The 17,922-nt window shown below is 42.4% G+C and overlaps 2 protein-coding genes across 4 annotated transcripts in view; one reads left to right on the top strand and one right to left on the bottom strand.

Annotated features, from left to right (window-relative positions):
- ARNT2 (aryl hydrocarbon receptor nuclear translocator 2) overlaps positions 1–3,484 on the bottom strand; it is a 203,414-nt gene extending 199,930 nt beyond the window's left edge. Inside the window, exon 1 of the mRNA XM_061394582.1 lies at positions 3,461–3,484. The gene's annotated coding sequence lies outside the window, so the exon portion shown is untranslated. The remainder of the gene's footprint in view (positions 1–3,460) is intronic.
- Positions 1–17,922, top strand: part of CTXND1 (cortexin domain containing 1) — a 116,781-nt gene that overhangs the window by 8,860 nt on the left and 89,999 nt on the right. The gene's annotated exons all lie outside the window — the stretch shown is intronic.

The following is a 17,922-nucleotide window of genomic DNA, read 5'->3' as shown; positions in this document are numbered from 1 at the left end:
ATCTGCCTGCCAAGGCAGGAGACATGGGTTCGATCCTGAGGTTGGGAAGATCCCCTGGAGAAGGAAATGGCGACCTACTCCAGTATTCTTGCCTGGGAAACCCCATGGGCAGAGGAGTCTGGCAGGCTATACAGTCCATGGGGTTGCCAAGAGTCAGACTCGACTTAGTGACTAAACAACAACAGCAACCCATGACCTTCTTACCATTATTGCCTCCTCACTTAGAAGCAGTGACTTCATGATTTCTTCCACGGAGGGGCTCCATTTCCCTCCGTTTCCTTCATTTCAGCATATATCTCTCTATGCTGGGGTTGATTTTTTATGTTTTTGTTTCATTAAGCTGTGAGCTACTGCCTTTTTTTTTTTTTTTTCCTTTTATACCAAGTTCATATCCTGACCCCTTTGAAGCATTCTAGGGCTTTGCTGGTGGCTCATGTGGTAAAGAACCTGCCTGTAATTCAGGAGACCTGGGTTCGATCCCTGGGTAGGGAAGATACCCTGGAGAAGGGAGTGGCTACCCACTCCAGGATTCTTGCCTGGGGAATTGCACAGACAGAAGAGCCTGATGGACTACAATCCGTGGGGTCAACAAGAGTCAGACATGATTGAGTGACAATTTTTCTTTTTCTTTTTTTATGAAATATTCTAATATTCATGGAAAGAGTGGTTAAGTATCTTATCAGACATGAGAGAGCCTGTAATCCACCATGCCTCCCTACTGTTCCCTCCTTGATAGGATACATAGAATGAAATGTTGCTTCTATCTATAACATCTCACGCATTTCCAGTGATAGAGAACCCTAGCATCTCTATTTTTTAACTTCTCTAGGCTGGATTTTTATTTTTAATTTCCTGCTATAGTTTTGATCCATGTGAAAAGCTACATCAGTTACTCTTGGAGAACAAGAGGGAAATGAGTATGAAAAAAGGTCTTCCACCCAAAGCTCAATGCTCTATGCCATTTAGTGGAGTGAAAGTGAAATTCACTCAGTCATGTCCCACTCTTTGTGACCCCATGGACTATATTGTCCATGGAATTCTCTAGGCCAGAATACTGGAGTGGATAGCCTTTCCCTTCACCAGGGGATCTCCCCAACCCAGGGATCCAACCCAGGTCTCCCACACTGTGGGTGGATTCTTTACCAGCTGAGCCACCAGGAAAGCCCATGTAAGTCTTCCTTTTTTCCCAGTGCATGAGAAGGATTATAATAATTCCATTTCCAGTAGGAATTATAACAACTCTTCTATGTACAGCACTTTCTGACTCTCACATCACTCTGACACTACTATTTCACAAGCTAGGGCATTTTTGATTTGGTCTTATAAATGAAGAATTTCAGCATGTGAAAATAATATTTTGTTAGATAATCACTTTCCTGTTTGTGTTAATCCATTTTGGAAACCACCTCACAAACGACAACAATTTTCTTTTTCAGCATAACCAGATTCTCTGGATGTTTTTATCAGATAATACTGTGTGCATTGGGTCTTCTCACATGTTACATATTTACAGAGGTAATTTTTGCTTAAAAATGCCCAGTGGATTAACAGAGTTAATGATCAATCTCTCTTTCCAGGTGATATTCGAAATTCTGTTGGCATCCACAGTGGTCTCTCTGATACGACACGTCTAGACCAAACTCATTATCCAGCCAACTGGTCTGTGACTGTTCAATCATTTGCATGCAAATGACCACAAATAAAGGGCAGGTGACAATGATTTCCTTTCCTGTAGGTCACAGTGTTCAAGGGAAATCTGTTTCTGTTCAAGAACATTTATTTTGGGAATGCTTAGTCTCCCTCATTGAGGGGTTAGCTTTTGGTCTTTTGAATATCTACCTGTTTTAATCATGGTCAGAGACTTCTAGAGGGGAACTTGAAAACCCATCTAGTATATGATTTAGAGGTGAACCTTTGAAATTTTCCATTTCTCTCTGCTTGTTGTATCTGTTGTTGTTGTTTAATCACTAAGCCATGTCTGACTCATTTTCAAACCCGTGGACTATTGCCCCAACAGGCTCCTCTGTCCCTGGAATTCTCCAGGCAAGAATACTGGAGTGGGTTACCATTTTTGTCTCCAGGGGGTCTTCCTGACCCAGGGATCAAATCCGTGTTTCCTGCATTGGCAGGTGGATAATCTTTACCACTGAGATACCTGCCATTCACCCCAATCATCAATATTTCACAGTACTTGCTTTCTCACTTCCTCTCTCTGTGTACATCTTCAGTGGTTTCAGTTCAAACCATTTGAACAATCTCAAATGGTTTATGAACCATTTGAGAATAACTGGAGACATGACAGCCCTTTCTGCTGAATACATGCTAAGTCTCCAGTCGTGTCCGATTCTTTGTGACCCCATGGACTGTGGCCCACCAGGCTCCTCCGTCCACGGGATTTTCCAGGCAAGAGTACTGGAGTGGGTTGCCATTGCCTTCTCCAGGGGATCTTTCCAACCCAAGGATCGAACCCACGTCTCTTACGTCTTCTGCGTTGGCAGGTGGGTTCTTTACCACTAGCGCCACCTGGGAAGCCCTGCTGAATACTTCAGTGTGTATTGCCTAAGAACAAGGACTCTGTCTTACATAAGCACATTATAATTATTCAAATCGAGAAGTTATCTCTGATTAAATAATTATCTAAGCCACACACCCTACTTATTTTTCCCCAATTACCTGAAAAACGTTCCTTATATAAAAAAAAATTCTGTCCAGTGTGAGATCATATGTTGCCATGTCTCTGTCATTTCCTCTAATCTAGAAATGTTTCCACTTCTTTCTTTAGTGGACTGTATATTTTTTGGAACAGTTTTAAGAGTCACAGAAAAATTGAGCAGAAAGTACAAAAAGTCCCTATATACCCTCTGCCCACACAAGTGCAACCTCCCCACTATCAACATCATACTCCAAAGTGATACTTTCGTCACAGCTGATGAGTCTGGGGACCGCCCTGGTGGTGCAGTGACTAAGAGCCTGCACTTCCAATGCAAAGAGCTGGGGTTCAATCCTTAGTCAGAGAACTGGGTCCCTCATGCTGCAACTAAGAATTCGTTGCCTCAATTAAGAACCAGGAGAGCCAAATAAATAAAAATAAATAAATATTTAAAGCAAAAACAATTGATGAGCCTACATTGATACATCATAATCACTCCAAGTCCATAGTTTACATCATGGCTCACTCTTAGTGGTATGTATTCTATAGGTTTTAACAAATATGTAAAAACATTCATCTCTTATTACAGTATCCCACAGGGTAGTTTTTGAAATGTTGATAGAAACATCTCACAGCCACACACCTATGGAAATGGTGAAAACCCAAGTGTTTCTTGTGTGTGTGTGATTTTTGCTGTGGTACATAAATCAATTATAAATAAATAGATTTTACAATTGATGGTGTCAATGAAATACAGTGTTGTGCCCATTGTTCAGATAAGGAAGCAGAGGCTCAGGGTGATTAACTCACCAAGCGAGTAAGAGACAGATCCAAGGTCTGACTGCACACATCAGCTCTTAGGCAGTCTGCACCACACTGCTCACAGCTCTGGTTTCGACGTTACGGTCTCCACCTACTTTGCCCTCCAGGTCTTGTAATACAGAGTACTCACACACAGACGTTTGGCTCTGTCTTGAGGCAGTACAGGTTAACCAGTGTCAACTATAAATTGGCACTTGCCGTCTACCTCTACAAGGATTAAATCAGGTGCTTCTGCAGCTGCTGACCTTCAGCACCCCGGAAAGGAATTCAGACTGGAGAGCAGAAATGAGGCACTCTGTGCTCTGGGAAAACTGGCAGGACAAGTCTTTAGATATATATTTTCAGGAGCTGGTTTCAAATTCTTGCATCTCCTCACATGTAGAAAAGCACTAAAATCCTTCATGGTGACCACTGCTCCTTGCGACTAACAATAACCTCCTGCAAAAAATACATGCTAGATTGCATGTACTCCCCCTTCACCAAAATCACATCTATACTGACCTTCCCCCACTGCCTCTCTGGACCAGTTTCTCAGAGCTCTTTAAGGTGCTGTTCTCCTGGGCTATCAACCTCATTTTGTCCCGAATAAAGCTTAACTCACAACTCTCACATTCTACATTTTCTTAAGTCGACATCAGAAATCCCCAAGCCCATTGAGATGATCTTGGGAGCAGGGACCTGGCATTCCTGAGTTCTTTCTACTCCTGAGACTATTTGCAAATGAAAACAATGGATTCTTTCAGTCTCTTTTAATAAATATTCCTTGTCTCCTACAAGACCTGGGCCTCAGGTCTTTTTCTGAGATTTCAAAATGAAAATCAGAAGTAATATTAACATGTAAGATAACAAAAAATGTCTGTGTAAGCTGAGTCAGGAAAAAATAGAACACGATATAAATTCAAGTAAAAGATGGCTTTGAGGGGCACATAAGCAGAATATTCTCAGCTTGTGTCCCCCCTAAAACATTGTGACCCACACAGCAGCATGCTCACTGTTATTGCAGCTCAAACGGTGAAAGCAAAGTACAATACACAGCTCAAATGCTCTTTTTTTATTTGGCTCTTGCACCTCATAAATATGTTCAATTATTTAAATTAAATTGTACCTAAGCCAGCTCAACCCAAAAGATAACATTTCCTGCTCTCACAAGGCATTTGTTCTATTTATATCCCAGAACACCATCAAAGAAAACATACTTCAGATCTACTTTCTTATTTTGCTGAAAGTAGCATGTACAACGAAGGACTTCAAACTCAATTGGCACATTAACATAATCACATCAGGCAAGCACTTGACAGTTGGAAATTGGGTAAATCAAAGCGAATGATTTTAGCCCCCCGCTTTACAATTAGGCAAAAAGAAAAAAGAATAGCTTAAATGCTGTCAGATGCGTTTACTATAGTTATACCTAACTGATGAAGCTGGAATTGTTGACACTCAAAGAGTGCTTAAATTTCTCTTCATATTTAAATAAGTCAGAAGTTAAACACATGTATTGGATGGTTTGGTGGTAAAGAACTCACCTGCCAATGCAGGAGACATAAGATACGTGGGTTCGATCCTTGGGATGGGAAGATCCCTTGGAGAAGGGCATGACAACCCACTCCAGTGTTCTTACCTGGAGAATCCCATGGACAGAGGATCCCGGAGGGCTATAGCTCACAGGGTCGCAAAGAGTCAGACATGACTGAAACGACTTAGTACACACACATTGTCCTACTTAGAGGCTTCCTTCTGACCATCTGTGCTAAATGTAGCAAGAAAGCTCTCTTGCTTTCAACGGCATCCCACACTGGAGCTTTCATGCCATTGTGAGAAGTTCTGCAATGAAAACACGTGGTCATGCAGCCTAGCCACAGCAGTGGTCCTTTTTGGAAGCTGGGACCAGATCTGTGGAAAACAATTTTTCCAGTCAGAGGTGTGGAGGACAGTTTTGAGATGATTCAAGTGCATTATATTTATTGTGTACTTTATTTCTATCATTATTGCATCAGCTCCACCTCAGATCAGCAGGCATCAGATCCTGGAGGTTGGGGACCCCTGGATTATAGGTTGGGGATCCCTGGGCCATAGTTAACAATACTGTGTTATAAACTTGAAATTTGTCCAAAGAGTAAACCTTAAATATTCCTACCACACAAAAAAAGTAATTACACTAAGTGATGGGGGTATTAACTAACTCTATTGTGATAAGTATTTCATAATATATAAGTGTAACAAATCAACATATTTTACACCTTGATGGTGGTTTAGTCACAGTGATTTTGGAGCCCAAAAAGATAAAGTCAGCCACAGTTTCCACCATTTCCCCATCTTTTTGCCATGAAGTGATGGGACCAGATGCCATGATCTTAGTGTTCTGAATGTTGAGCTTTAAGCCAACTTTTTCACTCTCCTCTTTCACTTTCATCAAGAAGCTCTTTGGTTCTTTACTTTCTGCCATAAGGGTGGTGTCATCTGCATATCTGAAGTTACTAATATTTCTCCCGGCAATCTTGATTCCAGCTTGTGCTTCTTCCAGCCCAGTGTTTCTCATGATGTACTCTGCATACAAGTTAAATAGGCAGGGTGACAATGTACAGCCTTGACGTACTCCTTTTCCTAGTTGGAACCAGTCTGTTGTTCCATGTCCAGTTCTAACTGCTGCTCCTGACCTGCATACAGGTTTCTCAACAGGCAGGTCAGGTGGTCTGGTATTCCCATCTCTTTCAGAATTTTCCACAGTTTATTGTGATCCACACAAAGGCTTTGGCATAGTCAATAAAGCAGAAATAGATGTTTTTCTGGAACTCTCTTGCTTTTTCGATGATCCAGCAGATGTTAGCAATTTGATCTCTGGCTCCTCTGACTTTTCTAAAATCAGCTTGAACATCTGGAAGTTCATGGTTCACATATTGCTGAAGCCTGGCTTGGAGAATTTTGAGCATTACTTTACTAGCGTGTGAGCTGAGCGCAATTGTGTGGTAGTTTGAGCATTCTTTGGCATTGCCTTTCTTTGGGATTGGAATGAAAACTGACCTTTTCCAGTCCTGTGGCCACTGCTGAGTTTTCCAAATTTGCTGGCATACTGAGTGCAGCACTTTCACAGCATCATCTTTCAGGATTTGAAATAGCTCAACTGGAATTCCATCACCTCCACTAGCTTTGTTCCTAGTGATGCTTTGTAAGGCCCACTTAACTTCACATTCCAGGATGTCTGGCTCTAGGGCAGTGATCACACCATCGTGATTATCTGGGTCGTGAAGATCTTTTTCGTACAGTTCTTCTGTGTATTCTTGCCACCTCTTCTTAATATCTTCTGCTTCTGTTAGGTCCATACCATTTCTGTCCTTTATTGAGCCCATCTTTGCATGAAATGTTCCCTTGATATCTCTAATTTTCTTGAAGAGATCTCTAGTCTTTCCCATTCTGTTGTTTTCCTCTATTTCTTTGCATTAATCACTGAGGAAGGCCTTCTTATCTCTCCTTGCTATTCTTTGGAACTCTGCATTCAGATGCTTATCTTTCCTTTTCTCCTTTGCTTCTCGCTTCTCTTCTTTTCACAGCTATTCCTAAGGCTTCCTCAGACAGCCATTTTGCCTTTTTGCATTTCTTTTTCTTGGGGATGGTCTTGATGCCTGTCTCTGGTACAATGTCATGAACCTCCATCCATAGTTCATCAGGCACTCTGTCTATCAGATCTAGCTCCTTAAATCTATTTCTCACTTCCACTGTATAATCAAAAGGGATTTGATTTAGGTCATACCTGAATGGTCTAGTGGTTTTCCCCATTTTCTTCAATTTAAGTCTGTATTTGGCCATAAGGAGTTCATGATCTGAGCCACAGTCAGCTCCTGGTCTTGTTTTTGCTGACTGTATAGAGCTTCTCCATCTTTGGCTGCAAAGAATATAATCAATCTGATTTCGGTGTTGGCCATCTGGTGATGTCTATGTGTAGAGTCTTCTCTTGTGTTGTTGGAAGAGGGTGTTTACTATGACCACTGCATTCTCCTGGCAAAACTCTGTTAGCTTTTGTCCTGCTTCATTCTGTACTCCAAGGCCAAATTTGCCTGTTACTCCAGGTGTCTCTTGACTTCCTACTTTTGCATTGCAGTCCCCTATAATGAAAAGGACATCTTTTTTGGGTGTTAGTTCTAAAAGGTCTTGTAGGTCTTCATAGAACCATTCAGCTTCAGCTTCTTCAGTGTTACTTCATGCGTGTCCAATCCCTGGGATGGCCAGATCCCCTGGAGAAGGAAATGGCAACCTACTCCAGTATTCTTGCCTGGAGAATCCCATAGACAGAGGAGCCGGGTGGGCTGCAGTCTGTGAGGTCACACAGAGTCACAACAAACAACATATTACTGCTACAACCCACAGGGGTTGGTGGGGGGAGGGAAATACTGAGTACAGTGGGTTGGCCCCACTCACTGAAGTTTGAAGCCCACCACTGCTTAATGAGGAGGATGGGGATTCCTGACAGCTACTCACCCCTTCCTTGGTTAAGAGTTTATATGACAGATCTGTTTATAGTCAGAAGCCCTGACTGGATCACTGAGACCCTAAAGGAAACAGTAATCTGAAGAGTTTATTCAAAGTAACATCCTTATCTGCTTCCTGGCCTGAGAGATGTGAAGGGAAAGACAGGAAATGGCCTGAGCTTAATGAATCCCAGCTTAAACCTTTGACCAGCTCTGTTCCTTAGACACATGATGTCAGCAAACTCACAAAAGTCCTGAATATTCAGCAGTGGACTCTTCCTAGCCAGCATGAGTGGACACTGCTCTGCATCCCAGCCCACTGGATGTTTCTATACTCTTCTTGCTGGCCCTGTTCTCATGGGCAGCCCCCTCTTCCCTTTATTCCTTATTCCTTCCACGTCCAAGGTAAGAGAAATCCAAGTAAGATGGTAGGTGCTGAGAGAGGGCATGAGAGGGCAGACAGACTGAAACCACGATCACAGACAACTAGCCAATCTGATCACATGGACTACAGCCTTGTCTAACTCAGTGGAACTAAGCTATGCTGTGTGGGGCCACCCAAGACGGATAGATCATGGTGGAGAGATCTGACAGAATGTGGTCCACTGGAGAAGGGAATGGCAAATCACTTCAGTATTCTTGCTTTGAGAACCCCATGAACAGTATGAAAAGGCAAACAGATAGGACACTGAAAGATGAACTCCCCAGGTCAGTAGGTGCCCAATATGCTACGAGAGATCAGTGGAGAAATAACTTCAGAAAGAATGAAGGGATGGAGCCAAAGGAAAAACAACACCCAGTTGTGGATGTGACTGGTAATAGAAGCAAGGTCTGATGCTGTAAAGAGCAATATTGCATAGGAACCTGGAATGTTAGGTCCATGAATCAAGGCAAGTTGGAAGTGGTCAAACAGGAGATGGCAAGAGTGAACGTTGACATTCTAGGAATCAGCGAACTAAAATGGACTGGAATGGGTGAATTTAACTCAGATGACCATTATATCTACTACTGTGGGTGGGAATCCCTTAGAAGAAATGGAGTAGCCATCATAGTCAACAATAGAGTCCGAAATGCAGTACTTGGATGCAATCTCAAGAATGACAGAATGATCTCTGTTGGTTTCCAAGGCAGCCATTCAATATCACAGCAATCCAAGCCTATGCCCTGACCAGTAATGCTGAAGAAGCTGAAGTTGAACGGTTCTATGAAGACCTACAAGACCTTTTAGTACTAACACCCAAAAAAGATGTCCTTTTCATTATAGGGGATTGCAATGCAAAAGTAGGAAGTCAAGAGACACCTGGAGTAACAGGCAAATTTGGCCTTGGAGTACAGAATGAAGTAGGACAAAAGCTAACAAAGTTTTGCCAAGAGAACACACTGGTCATAGCAAATACCCTCTTCCAACAACACAAGAGAAGAGAAATATTAATATCAGATATGCAGATGACACCACCCTTATGGCAGAAAGTGAATAAGAACTAAAGAGCCTCTTGATGAAAGTGAAAGAGGAGAGTGAAAAAGTTGGCTTAAAGCTCAACATTCAGAACACTAAGATCATGGCATCTGGTCCCATCACTTCATGGCAAAAAGATGGAGAAATGGTGGAAACTGTGGCTGACTTTATCTTTTTGGGCTCCAAAATCACTGCAGATGGTGATTGCAGCCATGAAATTAAAAGACGCTTACTCCTTGGAAGGAAAGTTATGACCAACCTAGACAGCATATTAAAAAGCAGAAACATTACTTTGCCAACAAAGGTCTGCCTAGTCAAGCCTATGGTTTTTCCAGTAGTCATGTATGGATGTGAGAGTTTGACTGTGAAGAAAGCTGAGCGCTGAAGAATTGATGCTTTTGAACTGTGGTGTTGGAGAAGGCTCTTGAGAGTCCCTTGGACTGCAAGGAGATCCAACCAGTCCATCCTAAAGGAGATCAGCGCTGGGTGTTCATTGGAAGGACTGATGTTGAAGCTGAAACTCCAATAGTCAGGCCACCTGATGCGAAGAGCTGACTCATTTGAAATGACCCTGCTGGGAATGATTGAGGGCAGGAGGAGAAGGGGACGACAGAGGATGAGATGGGTGGATGGCATCACTGACTCAATGGACATGGGTTTGGGTGAACCCTGGGAGTTGGTGATGGACAGGGAGGCCTGATGTGCTGAGGTTCATGGGGTCGCAACGAGTCAGACATGACTGAGCGACTGAACTGAACTGAACTCCGTATGAATTTATTAACATCGTCCAGCTGTTAGACTCCAGACTGTTGTGGAATCCGGAGTCACAAAACACACCTTGGAGGACACTCAAGACAGTGGAGTACAGTTTATTATGACAGCGGGTCCGAGGGTAATCAGTTCCCAACAAGGACCCTGATGTTTCTGAGAGGACCAGTTTTTTACCCCCCGCTACGAGACTGATTACTTGTTAGTGAGAGAGTCACTTCCTAGGCAGGTTGATAAGAAGTCTGGGGTCCTTGAGGAGGAGGAGAAAGAGGTCTGGGGTTCTCAAGGAGGAGATAGGGGTCTAGAATTCTCAAGGAGGAAGAAAGGACAAACATCCTTTTTCTCTACTTTCCTTAGTCTTAGTCACATAAAATGTTTTTTTCTTTAAGCCCGGAACTGATGATTACACAACAAACAACTCAGTTTAAACTCTGTACTAAGGGTTATATGGACTTCCCTGGTGGCTCAGACGGTAAAACGTCTGTCTGCAATGCAGGAGACCCGGGTTTGATCCCTGGGTTGGGAAGATCCCCTGGAGAAGGAAATGGCAGCCCACTCCAGTATTCTTGCCTGGAAAATCCCATGGACCACAGAGCCTGGTAGGCTACTGTCCATGGGGTTGCAAAGAGTCAGACAGGACTGAGCGACTTCACTTTCACTTTTAAGGATTATATAACAACAATATATCCTGCTTGAGACCAGTTTCTCCTTCCTGAAAACCTTCTGGCTAATCCTGTTATCTTAAAATGTAAATTATGGGAGTGAGTCTAGTAAGATCTTTACAACCTCAAGACATTCTTCTGATTTATTGTAATAACTAATTAAAAATGTATATAACTCCCTTGCCAACAGTAGCAAGAGGGGCACTCTCCACCCCCCTTCTGATGTCTGTGTCAGAAGCTTTCTCTGTCCCTTTGCTTACTTTAATAAAACTCTGCTACACAAAAGCTGCTGAGTGATCAAGCCTGGTCCCTGGTCCTGAAGCTAAATCTTCTTCGGAAATCACAAATCCGACATCATTCACCATAAGCTATCATCTGCAACCTCTGTTGTATCTGACTGAGTTTTACAACAGATAGGTGCTAGAAGAACAAACAATTAAAGTTAAGTGGGGGGGGGGGGGGCGATGATTATACATCAAGGGGGAATGTCTCCATGGTTAATCTAACAGGGGCAGCCTGACCTCAACTACAATCTATATCTGTTTGTCATCTGTAGGGAGGGAAGTCTCCAGGAGACCTGGTTTTCACTAGCAACAGTTTCCTCACTCTTGGACAGGGTTCAGGCCCAGTTCACATCCTATCTTTAAGGTGGGTGACAGGCTTCAAGATGGAGTCTCTCCTGCTTTCCTCACACTGGCCACAACACAGACCACTTCCTGGTCTGGCCCCGTGTCCTGTCCCCCATCCCAGGCATCCTTCAGGTCTTAGCCCTCTGTGTAGCTAAGTTGGACCACCTTGATCTCTGTCTACTGCAGCTCCATTCTGATTCCTGCACCTTCTGCGGGCTTCCCCGCTTCCCTCTGCTCAAACCTTGTTCTGCTCACCTCACCCCCAGCATCCCTCCAACTTTCAGGCAGGTGCTGTTTTGTTTTTTTTCCCCCACATTTTATTCACGAATTACATTTTACAGGTCCTCTCCCTTCTTTGCAAATTCAAAGGAAGATATTGATTCATGGAAGAGGTCTAGTTTGCACAAAGAGGGGAAGCAGAGCCAACCGTGGGTCAGGAAGCTGACAGTTTCTCCTTACTTAACTCCTGAGACGTTATATGAAAAATGTGCCTAATACCCAGACCTGAGTGGCAAGCGGGAGAAGACAGAGATTTTGCTTTGGTGTCCTATGGAAAAGCTGCCAAACTGTGATTAAGCTTTTTGAGTTAGGAAACTTATTAAAAGTGCTTTTGCTATCAGTTTCCATGGCTGTCCAATGAATAGAATGAATACTTTTATAGGAGACAGAAAAGGTGGTTTTAGAGCTGGCAGGATGGAAGTATTCCCTCTACTATTTGCTCCTGTGATCTTAGTGTCCCAGACTCTCTCAGGAGCCTGGAAGATGCTGGTGGGAGCGTTTTCTTTACAAATCCTGAGCAGGTTGAAACTTCTTTGTAGATAAGGAAAAGACCTGGATGTTGAGAAAGACTCAACATCTTACTAAAGAGCTTCTTACTTTTTCTAAGAGCTTCTTACTTTTCCCAAGATAGCTGTCCTTGAAGAAAACAGAAGGTAAAGAGGCTCTCTGGTCTCCTATTCTAAGGGGATCTTTGGCCACAGGGAAGATGCCACAGCTGCCTCCGCTTCTTCTCTTGGCCACCAGGACTGTGGTGGAGGAAAATGTGACCGAAGTAGTAAAAATCAATGGGGTGATGAGGTGGCAACTCGGAATAATGAAAAAGGCTGTTAAAGAATCTGTGGTACATATATATATATATATATATATATATATAATGAAATACTATTCAGCCTCAAAAGGAACAAAATTGGCTTATTTGTAGATACATGGATGAACCTAGAGATTGTCATACAGAGTAAAAGTAAGTCAGGAAGAGAAAAACAAATATCGTATATTGACTCATGTATGTGGAATCTAGAAAAATGGTAGAGATGACCTTATTTGCAAAACAGAAATAGAGATGCAGACGTTGAGAACAAACATATGAACACCAAGAGAGGAAGGGGTGGGGTGAATTGGGAGATTGGTATTGACATATATAAACTATTGATACTATGTGTAAAATATTAATAGATAATTAGTAAGAACCTACTGTATAGCACAGGGAACTCTACTCAATGCTCTATGGTGACCTAAATGAAAGGAAATCCAAAAAAGAGGGGACATATGTATACTTACGGCTGAGTCACTTTGCTATTCAGCAGAAACTAATAGAACATTGTAAAGCAACTTTCCTCCAATAAAAATTAATTAAAAAAAAAAGTATTTCTCAGTACAAGAAATAAAAAAGCTTTTAGGTGAGAAGTCTGAATTCAAGTCCACTTGTAGATTACTTCCCCGGGGGCTGGATCCCAAACGGTCACATCTCTGGTCCAACCAATGTCTCCAGTGACTCAGCAGGAACCACTTGTCTCTTCTTCCACCTACTTAGTTTCTGAATCTTATGCCCCTGCCCTGAGGATTACTGACACCAAGAGTTCCAATTTATTTAACATCTCTGTGCCTCAGTTTTCTCATCTGTAAAGTAGGTATATTAGAAGTAAGTCCTGCAATTGATCACATTTGAAAAATATATGAACACTAGTTTCTCATCTCCAACTGTCGACAGAACATCTCCACTTATGTCAAAGATGTCCTAACTTTATCATGACCTTCAGAGAACACTGAGCGGGTGGAAGCTATTGCTGCAATAGCCCCTAGGATGGACTTTCTCCAGCTTAAGACAAATAGGTTGTGAGAGTGGAGAGATCCTGAAGTAAGGGTTCTATAACTGCAGAGAAAGCTGCTGCAACTCTGTCACCCCTTAGGAACAGCATGTCACTGTCACTGAAACAGAAGACTGAATATTAGCCCATGCTATATATACACTGGGTGGAAAAAAAAATAAACCAGGCACATCTTGTTTCAATATCCAACAATATTTTTAAGGCACTTGCAAGAGATCATAAAAGAGTCAGGGAGCTAAAGGGAAACTAGAATCACGTTTTCAGTGACATTTTGACCTGGAAATGAAACCAAACCCCAATAGTAATGACGTGACTGGCTCCTGTCTTGACAGCTCTCCTCTTTGCACAACTGAGTTTGTTTCATGTTCATAGGTACCTTCTGCCTCACTCCAGACTCACATGAATCCTCTGCCAGGCTGACAGCAGAAACACCTATCAGTCCAGCATCTCCTAGGAAGAAGCCTGTAATAGAAACAGCAGTGTTCTGCATGGAAAAACTTCACACATGATTCTGGGAGATTCACATGCTTGTTGCCCTGACCCTTGTTGCTTGGAGTCACGTGGTCATAGTGGCTGAATTCCCTCTGTCTCTTCCACACCAAGTCTAAGCCGGTGGTTCTCAGTCAGAGGCTATTTTGTTCATCCCTCCCCCCATCTTGGATGATATCCAGCAGTATCTTGACCACAATTTTGTTGTGGCATCTGAGAAGGTATTACTGGCATCTGGTTCATAGAAGACAGGGATGCTGCAAACATCCTACAAAGCACAGAACAGCTGCTCACGACAAAGAAGTACCTGGCTCCAAGCATCAATAATAATGCAGAAGTGAAGGCACTTTGATCTGGGCTTCCCTGGTAGGTTAGTGGTTAAGAATCCACCTGCTGATGCAGGGGACTTGGGTTCAATACCTAGTCCTGGAAGATCCCACATACGGCAGAGCAACTAAGCCCAAGAGCCACAACTACTGAGCCCATGCACTGCAACTACTGAAGCCTGAACACCCTGAAGCCTGTGCTCTGCAACAAGAGAAGCTACTGCACTGAGAAGCCTGTGCACCACCAACTAGAGGGTAGCCCTCACTCTCTACAACTATAGAAAGCCTGCACAAAGCAACGGAGACCCAGTGCAGCCAAAGATAAACAAATAAATAAATAAATCTTAAAGAAGGAGAGGAAGATCAGGCCTAACGGGTTCCATTTCCCAATGGTGGTTTAGAGACAGGAATATGACAATCTCAGTTTATTAGATTAAAGCAAAGTCTGTTGTAAGGTCTCTGAGAAATCCCTCATTTCCAAGAAGAAGAATTCGAAAAGACTATGTCTTTTCTTGTGACCGTTGTTGTGTTTGGATGTGATGTCTGGAACTGCTGCAGCCACCTTGAAACAATGAAGGGAACTATTTTGAAACAGATTCAGCAATATCCAGTAAAGTTAGAAATGTGTATGACTTATAACCTAACAATTTCACTTATAAGTATATACCCTGGAGAAATTTTTACATGAATGCACCAGGAGATGGTATATAAGCATTTCAAGTAATATTATAACACCTAAAACCCAGAAATATCTCATAGGGGAACAGGAAAATGGATAGTTAAATTATGATATACTGTAACTAAGAAAAACATATATTTCACTGACTATGCTAAAGGTTTTGACTATGTGGATCACAACAAACTGGAAAATTCTTAAAGAGATGGGAATACCAGACCACCTTACCCGCCTCCTGAGAAATCTGTATGCAGGTCAAGAAGCAACAGTTAGAACCAGACATGGAACAATGGACTGATTACAAATTGGGAAAGGAGTACATCAAGGCTGTATACTGTCACCCTGCTTATCTAACTTATATGCAGAGTTTAATTCAGTTCAGTTCAGCTCAGCTTCTCAGTTGTGTCTGACTCTTTGTAACCCCATGGACTGCAGCACACCAGGCTTCCCTGTCCATCACCAACTCCAAGAGCTTTCTCAAATTCATGTCCATCAAGTCAGTGATGCCATCCAACCATCTCATCCTCTGTCATCTCCTTCTCCTCCTGCCTTCAATCTTTCCCAGCATCAAGGTCTTTTCCAATCAGTCAGTTCTTCCCATCAGATGGCCAAAGTATTGGAGTTTCAGCTTCAGCATCAGTCCTTCCAATGAATATTCAGGGTTGATTTCCTTTAGGATTGACTGGTTTGATCGCCTTGCTGTTCAAGGGACTCTCAAGAGTCTTTCTCCAACACCACATCATATATATGATCCAATACCACATCACTGTATATGCAGAGTACATGGTTCGAAATGCCAGGCTGGATGAAGCACAAGCTGGAATCAAGATTGCCAGGAGAAATATCGATAACCTCAGATATGCAGATGACACCACCTTTATGACAGAAAGTAAAGAGGAACTAAAGAGCTTCTTGATGAAAGTGAAAGAGGAGAATGAAAAGCTGGCTTAAAAGTCAACATTCAGAAAACTAAGATCATGGCATTCGGTCCCTTCATGGCAAATAGATACGGAAACAATGGAAACAGTGACAGACTTTACTTTCTTGGACTCCAAAATGACTGCAGATGGTGACTACAGCCATAAAATTAAAAGATGCTAGCTCTTTAGAAGAAAAGCTATGACAAACCTAGACAGCATATTAAAAAGCAGAGACATTACTTTGCCAACAAAGGTCCATATAGTCAAAGCTATGGTTTTTCCAGTAGTCATGTATGGATATGAGAGTTGGACCATAAAGAAAGCTTAGCATTGAAGAATTGATGCTTTTGAACTGTGGTGTTGGAAAAGACTCTTGAGAGTCCCTTGGACTGCAAGGAGATCCAACCAGTCAATCCTAAAGGAAATCAGTCCTGAATAGTCATTGCAAGGACTGATGCTAAATCTGAAGCTCCAATACTTTGGTCACCTGATGTGAAGAGCCAATTCATTGGAAAAGACCCTGATGCTGAGGAAGATTGAAGGCAGGAGGGGAAGGGGACAACAGAGGATGAGATGGTTGGATGGCATCACTGACTAGATGGACATGAGTTTGAGCAGGCTCTGGGAGTTGGTGATGGACAGGGAAGCCTGGCATGTTGCAGTCAATGGGGTCACAAAGAGTTAGACACGACTGAGCAACTGAACTGAACTGAACTGTAACTAAGATACATGAATATTCAGCAGTGAAAGTGAAGAAGTCATGCATGAGGATGCATATCACAGATATTAAGTCATAATTATGAATTAGTTTTCCCTCCCCCCACACCCTCTACATCATAACCACTCTCTCTTGTGGAAGCCCCTGGTGGCTGAGATCCAGTCTGATATTTTATGTGAAGCCACACATTCGGTTGGAACAGAGCTTGCTTATTGTTGCGCTCAGTTGTGTCTGACTCTTTGTGATCCCATGGACTGTAGCCCACCAGCTTCCTCTGTCTATGGGATTTCTTCCTGATCCAGGGATCGAACCAGCATCTCCTGCATTGGCAGGTGGATTCTTTATCATGCTGATTCACCGGGGAAGCCTGAAAAACCACATGCTCCCAGTTCACTGCTTCTATGTACAGTCCAAACATGTCCTTGAATACACCATGGCGGGTTTTCTAGTAGGGCATCTGGGGCAGGAAGTTTGGACTGGTGCCTATCAGAGTAAAGAAACTTGGGGTGGTCCAGATGTTATTTTGGGTTTGGTTTTGTTTGAGGGGAGTAGATTTAGCCATGCCATACAGGACGTGAGATCTTAATTCCTGACCAGGTATCAAACCCATGGCCCTTGCATTAGAAGCACAGAGTCTTCATCATTGGATCACCAGGGAAGTTGCCCACATGTTATTTTGAATTGTCTGTGGTGTCCAGCCTTCTTCCTCACCAGTAGACATGGACACTCAGTAGATATTGAAGAATGATGCTTTGATCCTCAGTATACTCAGGACTTCTCTAGTAGTCTCATGGTTGAGCCTTCACCTTCCAACGTAGGGGATGCAGGTTCAGGGCCTGGTCAGGGAGCTAAGATCTTGCATGCCTCTTGACCAAAAATCCAAAACATAAAACAGAAGCAATATTGTAATAAATTCAATAAAGATTAAAAAAAAAAAAGCAGAATACTCTGATCATTTTTAGGTATAAAGACCAGAAGAGATCATTGTCTCTAAATACCAAGATAGAATTCTGCTTGGTTTGACTTTTGTATGGTTTTTGTGTATTTTCATCATTTGATTGAAATTTTTGCATCCAACCACAAGATTTTCTTTTTAAATATTTAAATAGATTAAATTAAAAGTTTTTTTAAGACAAAATAAGTTTATTTATATCTTTAAGATGTTAACTGAATGTCACTCTTTTTTAAAATGATATGTTCAAAGCTTATGTCTGTTGAACTTTAAAAGTATATCGCTTTTC

This window comes from Bos javanicus, chromosome 21 (assembly GCF_032452875.1).
Source record: "Bos javanicus breed banteng chromosome 21, ARS-OSU_banteng_1.0, whole genome shotgun sequence".
NCBI lineage: Eukaryota > Metazoa > Chordata > Mammalia > Artiodactyla > Bovidae > Bos > Bos javanicus.
Note: the sequence above shows the minus strand (reverse complement) of the source record. Positions and strands in the feature narration are given on the sequence as shown.